Source organism: Pinus tabuliformis, chromosome 9 (genome assembly GCF_031772625.1).
Source record: "Pinus tabuliformis cultivar Carrire ecotype Pingquan chromosome 9, CPIR1, whole genome shotgun sequence".
Taxonomy (NCBI): domain Eukaryota; kingdom Viridiplantae; phylum Streptophyta; class Pinopsida; order Pinales; family Pinaceae; genus Pinus; species Pinus tabuliformis.
Window position 1 is genome coordinate 923,243,759 of NC_142307.1, and position 11,538 is coordinate 923,255,296.

An 11,538-nucleotide genomic window follows, 5' to 3' on the forward strand; every position below is an offset into this window, starting at 1 on the left:
AATATAACTCTGATGGAGAGTCAAGTGAGGCAGAGCTACCATACTCCCAGTTATGGGAAGTTGAACAAGAAGAAGAGGCCCATCAGGAGGTCAACAAAGAGGCTCCAATCCATGATGCATATCTTTCACATGGAGAGAAGGATCAAGGATCTCCTCCAATCTATGATTCATATGATTCAGAGGAGGAGGAAATGGTCATGAAGGTGCAGAAGGAGCTGTTTACCAGTAAGTGGGGAGAAAGCTCCCAACAACAAGTTTTTCAAGAAGAGCCCAAAGCTGAATTGCTATAGAAATATTTCTGCCAAGAATTCTCAACAGACCCTCCAATCTATGACTCTTACAGTTCTGACAGTGAAGAGTCTGTTGCAGATTTCCAAGACAATTGTCCCATTGAAAAATGGGCAGTAAAAGATCAACAACCAATTTTTCTTGAAAAGGCTGAAGTTGAGGAGTTGAAAGGTGTTTGTGGGCCGTGGCTGCCCTGGCCAAGAGAATATTGGTCAATAAACTACTTATGAAATTAAGGCAGCTGCAAACTTTTCTTGCTTATTCAATGACCCTGTGGTTGAGTACATGACCCTATTCTTAAGCCAACAACATAGGTTGTTTTAGCAACACGTATCAGGTTCTTCATTTGCTGATTTTTCATGGTGCATGCTTATTTGTATCTTTCTTTTTCCGCAGTATGAAGGCATATGATCTAGTACCCTAATGATGGCCTGGCTCCATTGGACGGTTGAACATACTTAGCTGAATTAATCTTTGTGCATAAGTAGGAGTGTACATAAATAAGCTCACCAACTAAGCATTTACTTTTCAGTTGTTATAATTTTTATTTTTTTCATTTTAGATTGAGGAGGACAGTCCCATCGAGATTTTTCTGATTACAAAGATTCATTTATTACTAACTCTGTTATGCTCCTATACCAATAGGTGTCATATATCATGATTGACTTGATGAGCTATGTAATATGTTCATACCTTTACTTGTTGCAAAGGTTTCCCATATTTTTAAAGAAATCAAAAAATTTTAAAAATGTAAAGAGGGTATACCCTAAAAGAAAAATCAAAGGGTGAAAAGAATAAAAAAGAGGTCAAAAAAGGAAAGAAAATGAACCCAACAAATAAAAAAGACAATGAAAGTGTGCAAGTCTAAATGCCACTACTTTTTACTCTTGTGCAATAAACAACTGTGTGCAGCTTGTTAAACTATGCCACAATTGATGAACAATAAAACAACTTAAGCTTGACTAGTTCATATTTTTAATTTTATGTTTTAGAGATAGAGAATAAAATCTAACCAAACTATTTAATCTTGGTAGATAAATAGATAGGTAGAGTGAATAAAAGTAGCTCAACAGTTTAATCTAAGCCCTTGGATGTAATAAGGCTAGATTTTGATAGATATCTCCATGTAAAAGAGAAGAAAAGTTTGATAAGGGTTTTCCAGTTTAAGTGCACCCAAATAAAGAAGAAAAAATGTTAGGTTAAATTAGGTAGGGTAGGTAGATGATGTTGCAGAATTACAAGTGATAGATAATGACTCTAAAATGTGTTAATCTTTACTTTCATCACAAGTGCAAGGCAGACATTACACTGAAAGAATTTCAAGCAAGGCAAGGTCAAATACTTAACTTCCCCCTTCATTTTTCCCTAAATTCTCACTAATTTCCCCTAAGTACCAAGGCATTTGCTAAATTAGAGGGGCTCAGAGCATTTCTTTGACTTCTGGAGGGACCGGACCCTCGGCCCAATAGTTTATAAAGCCTAAAGTACTTAAAATTATTCATAAGAACACTCATTCACTCTCATGATTCTTTTCCTATGTAAAATCCTATTTTACTTAAGAAAATTGCAAAAGTTCTCATATAAACCCTTTTCTAAGCTTAACTTTAACTACACATGACAAATGTTTTTACACTTAGCGCTTTCGTTTTATTGTCATATTAACTTCTAACATATATTATATAAATCCCTTACAATATTTTTCCCTTTCCCATATTATTCAATAGATTAAATATTCCCGGAATATTATATATCTCGTCCCAGTTGAATACAACCATAAATTTGTGTTTGAAAGAGGATTAAGGAGTTAATCCGTAACCCGTTAAGAACCTTAAACCCCCGCTGCTCAAAACTGGATTAATTAGCCCTCATGGTTAATTAATAACCTCATTACCCAATCTCGCAGCTCTCGATATGATTAAATTAATTCTTAAATATATCGGGCCCGCCTTTGTTAAAACCCCACATATCGCTTCTTGCGTCAACTGTCTGATCAGATGCTCAAGATCTGATGGCTAATATCAATATCGTGCAACCCTTTGTGACCGTGCATTAGCACGCGATCACAAAGCGGTTTCCTCCCAGCACCTCCGCCACATGTCAAACATCCTATGGAATCACTGGCTCCCGGCTTATTACCGCCCATCCGCAAAAGCAGTGCGATATGAAACCGCTTACCACCCTCCCGCATACAACAAAATTGTCATGTCACTCCTCGTTGACGTCACCCGTGCCGAAAAAAAAAACCCTGCCAACCCTTGACTTTGTAAATAAAACAAACAATGTCATTTTAATTGCTTCATATTGTAAACCTGTGCTCCCATGCAAAAGAACGTTGAAGTCAATAGTTCAAAGTTTTCAGTCACCAACCTGCTCGAAACTTGTAGCTGACGCAGCCCAGAGCCTATTAGCCACAACCAATACCTGAAATTCACTGTTCATCCCCCGAACACAGGTATTTATCCAAATTCCCAATAAAACCCTGCAAAGTTCTTGTTTTCCACTGTAATTTGACAGAAAAGACCCAAACTCATTACAGTTCAGTCTTTGTTTTCATCATATAAGTTGCCAGACTCTCTGTTTTGCCCATTTTTTTTATAGAAAATCATGGTTTCTATCTTAATCCACAAGAACCAGACATGGAAGCCCTTTTGGCCTTGAATGTTGCACCCCTAAATGCTCGCCACAAAGATTTATACTATCTGCGTTTAGCTGATAGGGACGTCTAGATAAAAGACCTTATCACTGAAAAAAATAACCTGAGAGTCTTTTGCCAAAGCAGAGATAGCTACCTGAATGGCTTTGATATCCTAGCACTGTGGGAATCCAACCTTCCCATGTATTCTCCACCCTTAGTCCATGTTTTCCCATAAATAATTCATCATTTCCATGCCAGTTATGACCCTAATCGCCGAGCAGTCATGTCGCCGAGCCAAACAATTCTTTTTCCAATGAAATGTTACAATTTCATCCCAGTCAAGCCCTGGCTCCTCTTTCCATGGGAGATTTACTTGAGAAATCGACTAAATTATCCCAAGAGGAACTCAATTGCCTCTGTCAAACTTTCATGTCACCAAAACATCAGCCTGATGGCCCACCTCCTTACATGCAAACTTTCTTCATAGATATGGGACAACTCATAATCAACATGATATCATCAATAATGGGTTTCAATACTAGTGAATTTGTTGATGAGTTAACCCTAGTAATGTTGTCAATTTTTACTCCTGGACAACCCCCTGTTGTCAAATATGACTTTGCCTCCTACATTGCTAAAAATAATCATCACCAGTTCATGAGACTGGAAAATGAGAGAGTTTTCAAGTATACCACCTTTATATACCATCTTATGCTCTTTTATCAATCAAACAATTTCCCATTCCCTGTCCTGAAACTTGAAACCAGAGGAAATCCAAGGTCTGTAATCTTTTGGTTTGTAGTATTCCATGATTCCTTTGAAACCCCTTACTCCTATAATGAATTCATTGACTTATTCATTTATCCAACAACTACTTTATTAACAGGGGTTTCCCCTCCCAGGATTAGTGGTGATATTAGAAAAACAATTCAACTTTCTAAACAGTACAAAGTAGGACATTGGTACCTATATTAGAATTTCACATAATTCAGGATATATGGTTGTGAACTTTCCCCCTTCAAATTACCAAAGTATGTTCCAATGCGACTGTTTGCATTAGAATACTATAGGAAAATGTGTAATGCAGATTTGATCCATTTTACCAAAGCCAAAAAGAAAGCACAACTCAGGATCAAACATCAAATAGGCCCATTCGTCTGCAATAGTAGAGAAGCAGGGGAAGCAGCAGAAAGGATTCTAGAAAGCTACCTTAGATTACAAAAGAGCTTTGGTTGGGCCCCATATGACCCTCAGGGCTTTATCTGTGAGAGAAGAAAATAGGTTGTCCCCCTATATGCATCATAGGATCCCAGAAATTGAACAATTTTCCAACATGGATGAATGGAGAGAGGGGACCTTAGTAGCTGCTGACAGTGAATAGGTGAATATTGAAAATGTAATGAGAGATCTTGAAAAGACTCTTGACTTAGATTCTTTTGGGCAGGTACATTATGATAGTTCTCAGAGATTAGCATCAGGAATAAGTGCCTCAGCAGCTGGGACCTCTGAAAGGCACTCACATCAAACCAATACACCAGCCATAGGGACCTCCAACGGTAAAGAAATAGAGACCAGTACATCTACAATGTCTAAACAGCTTGAAGCACCCAAAGAGTAGGCAAACATCCAGATTCCTCCAATTCAAGTCAATGTGGTAGAACCACCCATCTTGCAGACTCCTCTGAATGAGGAGAGGACTAAAAAGAGAGACAGGGAATTAGCTACCCCTGCCAGTGGACCCTTTGAACAGCCCGATACTAAGAGGCATAGGCTGAATCCTCTTTCAGAAGAAGAATTCTATGAAGAAAACACTGATAGACAAAGAAAATAAGGTGTTGATAGTCACCAGAGTTTCTCGGTAGAAGAAACACCTTCTGGCTCACAAAGACATGAGTTGGAAAGATAGCAGAGTGCAGAGGTGTCATCCTTCAAGCCTCCAGGAAATGAAAATATAGATATTAGGAAGAAGTTCAAAGAAATCAAAGCCAAAAATGAGCCATTAAGGATCCAAGTTTACAATCAATATTTGAAAATGGCTCCCACAAACCAGAATAGGTTGATGTCAGCCTATGACATCAAAGAAGGGAAAATGATTATGAGTTTTTTCAAGCCCAAGGTGCAACAGCCTCAAACATCTATAGATTACTTCAAAACTAATTTTGAAGTTATGGCAAAAGAAATCCATACCCTGGACCAGATTGAATTGCACAAACAAACAGGAGAGATGCTCTACTCTACACTGAAAAGTAAGGCCATGATGGCCCAAAGGCTGGAAAATTCTCTAAACAATACAACTGCCCAACTACAAATGGAGAAAGCCTCTTCACAGGCTAAAGACAATAGGATTAAAACATTAGAAGAATTGATCATTGGGTTGGGTCATGATCCTAAAGATGTGAAGGCTGCAAAATCCTTAATTAAAAAGAAGGATGAAGACATCGCTGCTTTGAGAAAGCAACTGAAATTGCCACCTTCACGACACCCACAAATAGTTGAGGTTATACAACAAAGAACTGAAGAAGAATTGATGGATTTATTTCTGAAACTTAATGAGTAGCTAAAGGAGACTGAACAAGAATTAGAGAAATCATTGAAGGACAAGCAGGGAGAGTTGACCTCTCAGCCTCCCAAAGTGATTCCAGTAGTTTCAACTGTAGTCCCTTCCACCCTTGGAATAGCTCTGGAACCTAATGTTCCAGTGGTCACAGCAGAGGCAGTAAAAACAACAACAATAGTAGGTACAACACAAGCAATAATTTCAGGTCTTAGCCCAGATGAATTAGTAAAATCAATGGAGGAATTGAAGCTCCAAGTTACAAAGCTGCAAAAGGTAAAAGAACAATTTGCTACCTTGGAGCAAAAGTATGATCTCTCAAAGATAAATGTTGCAAAAAGGACAAGGGAAATTAAAGGATTAGAATAGAGAGTGAAATCATTAGAAAAGGATCTCACATTTGATAAACCCTTGACAAAAATTAGGAAAATTCTTTGGGTCAACATCACTCGGTCAATAAATGATGTTTGGCCATCAATCCAAATAATTTTTGAACAAATTGATTTAGTAAAGGCAGCCCGAGAAGAGATTCAAAGGACAAGAGCAGAGTTAGGAAAGATGCCTGAGGAAGCCACCAGGCTCATAAATTTTTTGAATACCAAGAATAAGTACCAGCTTGAAGAACTGGGCATTGAAGACAGAACAGGGACAATTCTGGAAGTCAAAAGAGTTTTAACTAAAAGGACCGTGATGCAAAATTTAGAAAGAATATGCCATGACATGCATGAAGAAATTAGTGCTTTTATGAAGAAATTTGATATTTTGTAGAGTAAAGGGTTGCCTAGTCCTTTAGTTATTAATGAAAAATTAATGAGGCATATAGATTATGTGGAGAAATTGAATCAATATGCAGGCAACCAGGCAAGTTCATCAACAAGTGCATCAGCATCAAAAGCATTGCCTACAGGCAGAGTTCTCTATGACAGTCTAGAGAACCTATTCTATATCAAGCATGAGGTAAAGCACTTGTTTTCCATTCAACCTACCTTTTTCAGGTACACCAAAACTGATGAGACCCTATGGAAACTTCAAAAAACCAGAATACCACAACCAAAATGGTGGGAAGAAATGTTAGACATTTTGTAAATTATCCTTAGTAAAAGGTAAATTTTGGTTATTTACTACAGTCAGTAATGATGAAGAGGGTGAACAGAGATCAAACAGGTCAAAGAGTATCAGAGCAGGTAAAGAGTATCAGTGAAAAAGGGGCAGCCAACACAGAATTAAAAAGAAGACAGCAACATGCCAAATCATAGGGCCTGCCTCCAGCACATTCATAAGAATAGGAACAACACAAAATCATTGTGCCTTTTCTTCTATCTACGACACCATCTGTTTCTATTTTTCTTGTAACTTATTGATAGTCATCCTAGAATATATCTCACTTTGTTATGAGATATTTGTTGTATGTTTTTTGTATAAATACTCCCTCAATTGGAGTATTGAGGGGTGGATTCTTAGACATTGCTGTAAAACTGATTACTTTGGAATAAAGTGCTATTGGACAAAATTTTGTATAGTTGGCTGGATCAAGAATTAATGCAAAGGACTTTTCACAGGATTCATGTGTCAAACACCGGATCAATAAGTATTCTATATCTCATGTGTTAATGTTTTTTGGTTTATTATTATCAACTGTGTTCCATATCTGAATAGTAAACGAAGAAGAATAATTTAGAAAGTGCTTAAGTGAAATCTGTTTTCAATTGTTTTTATTCTTAATGTTTTCCTCTAAACTAGCATAAGCAGTGAATTCTTAATTGCTCCTGTTTCCTAGTTTACTCATTTTTTATTATTTAGTAAGGAATTCTTAATTGCTCTTTATTGATAATCATCCAAGTTCCTTCTCTTAAAATATGTTGAAGGATCCTTAATTTCCCTTCATCCCTTTTGAGTCCATTCCATCTTTTTTGGTCTCTATTTTCTCCCTATTTAGCTATCTTTCCCTGTGAAACCATCCCTTGTTGAGAAACCAAATCCAGTTGAGCCATCCTCTTTGACTCCATTAGCCCAATGGCCTAAATTATTCAGTCCTACTCCTATGGTATTGAATTTCACCACCAAACACAATCAAAACCCCTAAACTTTCATAACTAGCCTAATATCTTTCAAAACAAAGCTAAAACTTAAAGAGAGAGCCCTCTCTAGGTACAAATTGGCTAGATTCTGTACCTAAAAGTTGGTTTGTGGTTACCTCGGACCCCTTTCCTCTTCCCAACAACTTCAAGGAAAATCTGAGTGATAACATAGTGGCGACTCCACTGGGGAACAAATAGTTTGTTTGTTACTATTGTTTATTTTATAAACTACAGACGAAGCCTGAAGTTAGCCAGGTAGCCTTTGAACTGCTCTTGCTTTGCAATTGCATATTAGATGAATGCTGCTTTAGTGTATCTTCGGTCTAGTTTATGGATTGAACATCTGATTTTTAAACATTCAACTAGTTCCTCTTTTCAAATAAGTCTTTAAGAAAGTTCAAATCCCATATTTAAAACCTCTTAAAGAAACTTTTGAAGTTGTGTTGTTAATCCCATTTAAAGAAAAATAAAAAATACCCCTAGAAATCTGGCTTCAGAAAGGACTCGTTACACCAGAGCTAATCCTAATCCAAATCCACCACTTGTGTTTGAGAATCCTAATCTGATCCCCATAATTCTTAAGAGACAGGGTAGTCAAGAAATTTCTGCCAGTTCCAAACCCCCTTTCAGATCAAGATCATGTCCTGTAAGGTGGATCTACCTTGAGGACGAACCCTTTGATGAGCAATTCGAGACCTCTTTGTTTGTAACATTTTCTAACTCTGAGTTGGTCTGCTTGGTTCCAGACCCAGTGTTTATTGAAGATTTACATCTTGAAGTTGTTAATTCACATCTTGACAGACATTTGCAGAACTTCATACAATCTGATCTTACCTCTGAAGGAACACCCAATCTTTCTGTGATCACTACTACTTCTTTGAGTGCATCACCATTTCCTCAGACATCTCAACCATAAACCACCCCTTCTACCCCTCCATCTACCACTCCAACACCCATCGTTATCCCAACTTCAGTTGTTGTTTCATCACTACCTGCAACAATGGCAAACCGATATACTCCCTTAGTATTACCAGCCAATCTTGGGGCTATACCCCAATATTACCAAAGTAAAATCACTCCATTTGATGGTTCTGGTACTTACACTACACAACAACATACCAAAAAAATGACTAATTACTTTGAAATATATGAAATAGATTCTGATGATGTAAGAATGAGAATATTTGTTTAAAGTCCGACTGAAGAAGTTAGAACCTGGTTTAGAGCCCTACCTGCAAATAGTATCAATGACCTAGAAGCTCTCTATAGACAATTCTTAAACAGAAGGGAAAAGAAGAAAGATCCTCTCCAAATCTTATTAGAATATGAAAACCTGAAGAGAGGAACACAAGAAAATGTGCATGACTACTGCACTAGGTTCAATAATGTTTACAATGCTATTCCTCAAAACCTTAGACCTCTTCCTGATTTAGCATTAATCAAATTCCTTGATGTATTTGATTCTGACATGGCCTACCAGCTTATGGAAAGAGCTCCTCGAACTTTAGAAGATATGAAAAGTATAGCTGTCAATATTGAAGCCAACTTGATATCTAAACGAGCCAAGGCCAGAAGTGAAAGGAGAATACCATTAAAAGAAGAACCCTCAGCCTTATAAAAGAAATTGGATGCTATTATTAAAGGGATGGATAGGCTAGGAGATAGAGTAGAAACAATTGAAAGGAAAGCCCCTTGGGATGGTCAGCCAACCAATACTGGAAGAAATCCAAACTTCAGGAAAAATCAAAACCAGAACACTGGAAAGACTGGTCCTGACCAAAAAATTAGGCCCCCATTCCAGGAAAATTATGCCGAAGCCTCAAATTCTAATGAACCAATAGAAGATACTCAAATAAACTTGATGGGACTCAATAATGAACAACGAGTTTTCTTGACCCAGGAGGATCAAGAAGCTCATATTCTTAAACAATTCCAAACTCAGTCAGGTGAATCATTTGACTTTAGGGAGGGATATGATACAACCATTTATGAAGTCCACAAGCGATATAATTTGAGGAGCAGAAGAATTGATGTCCCTGAAATCAATAAACAAAAAGCTACAAAACAGCTTATCAAAGCTAAGATGAATACTACGCTAGTACATATTCTTTATAGATCAGATCCTAATCCTACTTGTCCAATAATTGAAGATGTATCCGATAATCAACATAATAACAGGCAACTCTCCACTCCTCCTCCCAAAGGAAATGTTGAAGAACCTCCAGAATTTGATTTGGAAGCAACTTCAGCTCATAACCCCACTCCTGAGAAGGAAAAAGCTAAAGAAAATACAGAGGACAAAGAGAATCCCATCAAATTGAAAAACCTTTTAATCTAGAGACTAAAGTAGGCAAACTAAAAATAGCTGTTCCATTGTTTGAGTTAGCTAAACATGATACCTACCGAAGCCAAATCAATAGATCACTCAAAATCACTGGAAATGAAGACTCAGTAAATGTTTTTGATGACCAACCTGAATTGATCTTTGGCCCTGAAGTAAATGGAAAACCCTTAGATGGAGGAATTCCTCCTTTCTATGTAAGTTTAAACATACATGACAAAATACTTCATAATTCCATGTTTGATTCTGGGGCATCTCACAACCTAATGCCCAAGTCTGTAATGGAAAATTTAGACCTAGATATCACCAGGACATAGAAAGACCTCTTTTCTTTTGATTTGAGTCAGGTGAGATGTTTAGGATTAATAAAAGACTTGTGTGTTTCACTGGTTCAATACCCTGCAAAGACAATCTTAATGGACATAGTAGTAGCAGATATTCCACCAAACTATGACATGTTATTGCCCAGATCCTGGGGTGCAAAGCTTTAGGGATCTCTTCAATTGGACATGTACTATGCTACTATTTTTGTTTTCAGCCAACCTAAGAAACTATACAGAGAAACTTTAATGAAATATGTAGTAAGTAGTCAGGAGAAACCCCAACATTTCCCCATCTACTTAGTACACTCTGATATGGATTCATTCATTCTTTACAATGCTGAAATTTATCCCTCCAATGAATTAGAAGTTCTAGCAACAGAACCAAAAGAAATTAAAAAGGGAAAATCTAGTGTTCAAATCCAGGAAATATCCAAGAACAATGAAATATCAGACATCCAAGAGAAACCAGAACAAAGTAAAAAACCAGATCTCACTATTAAACAAATTCCTGATACTCCTGATACCAATTACAAACATGAAATTCTTTGGCACTTAGAATTTGATGGTTCAGTTAACAAATTAGGATCAGGAGTAGGAGTTTGGGTGTACAACCTTGAAAATGACTATGCTGAAGGCCATGCCTACAGATTAGACTTTAAGTGAACCAATAATATGGCAGAGTATGAAGCTCTCTTGCTAGGTCTTAAACTTGTCAAAAGATTAGGAGCAATTAGAGTGTCTGTCATATGATATTCTAATTTAATCACTCAACATATCAAAGGGAAGTATCTAACTAACGATCCCAGATTGAGATATTATATAGGAACGGTTATAGAGATTCTTAATACTTTTCTGGAAACTCAGCTTGCTAAAATCCCAAGAAAACATAACTTGCAAGCCCACAGTCTGGAAATGTTTGCCAGCACTTGCAAATTACCATTCAAACCTAATCATAAGTTTACAGCTGAGATTATACACAGACCAGCCATACCTGACAATCTAAAGATCTAGCAAGTGTTTGATATTGATGAGCAGATTAATAATTTCTTGACTTTAGATGAATAATTTTCTAACAGTCACATAGATGTAGATACAGTTATTGAATTTGATCAAACAAATAAAATATAAACAAACATTTCAGAAGAAAGTACAATTTAGATGCTTCATCCCACAAAGTTCACCAACAAAGAAATGCAGGACCTTAAACAAAGGGATATTGATGAGATTATTGAAGGAGAATCAGAAGTCATTGCTTTAAAAGATAATCATTTGCCTAAAGGATTAACTCCTCTAGAAGACCTCTTTGATTCTAATGATAT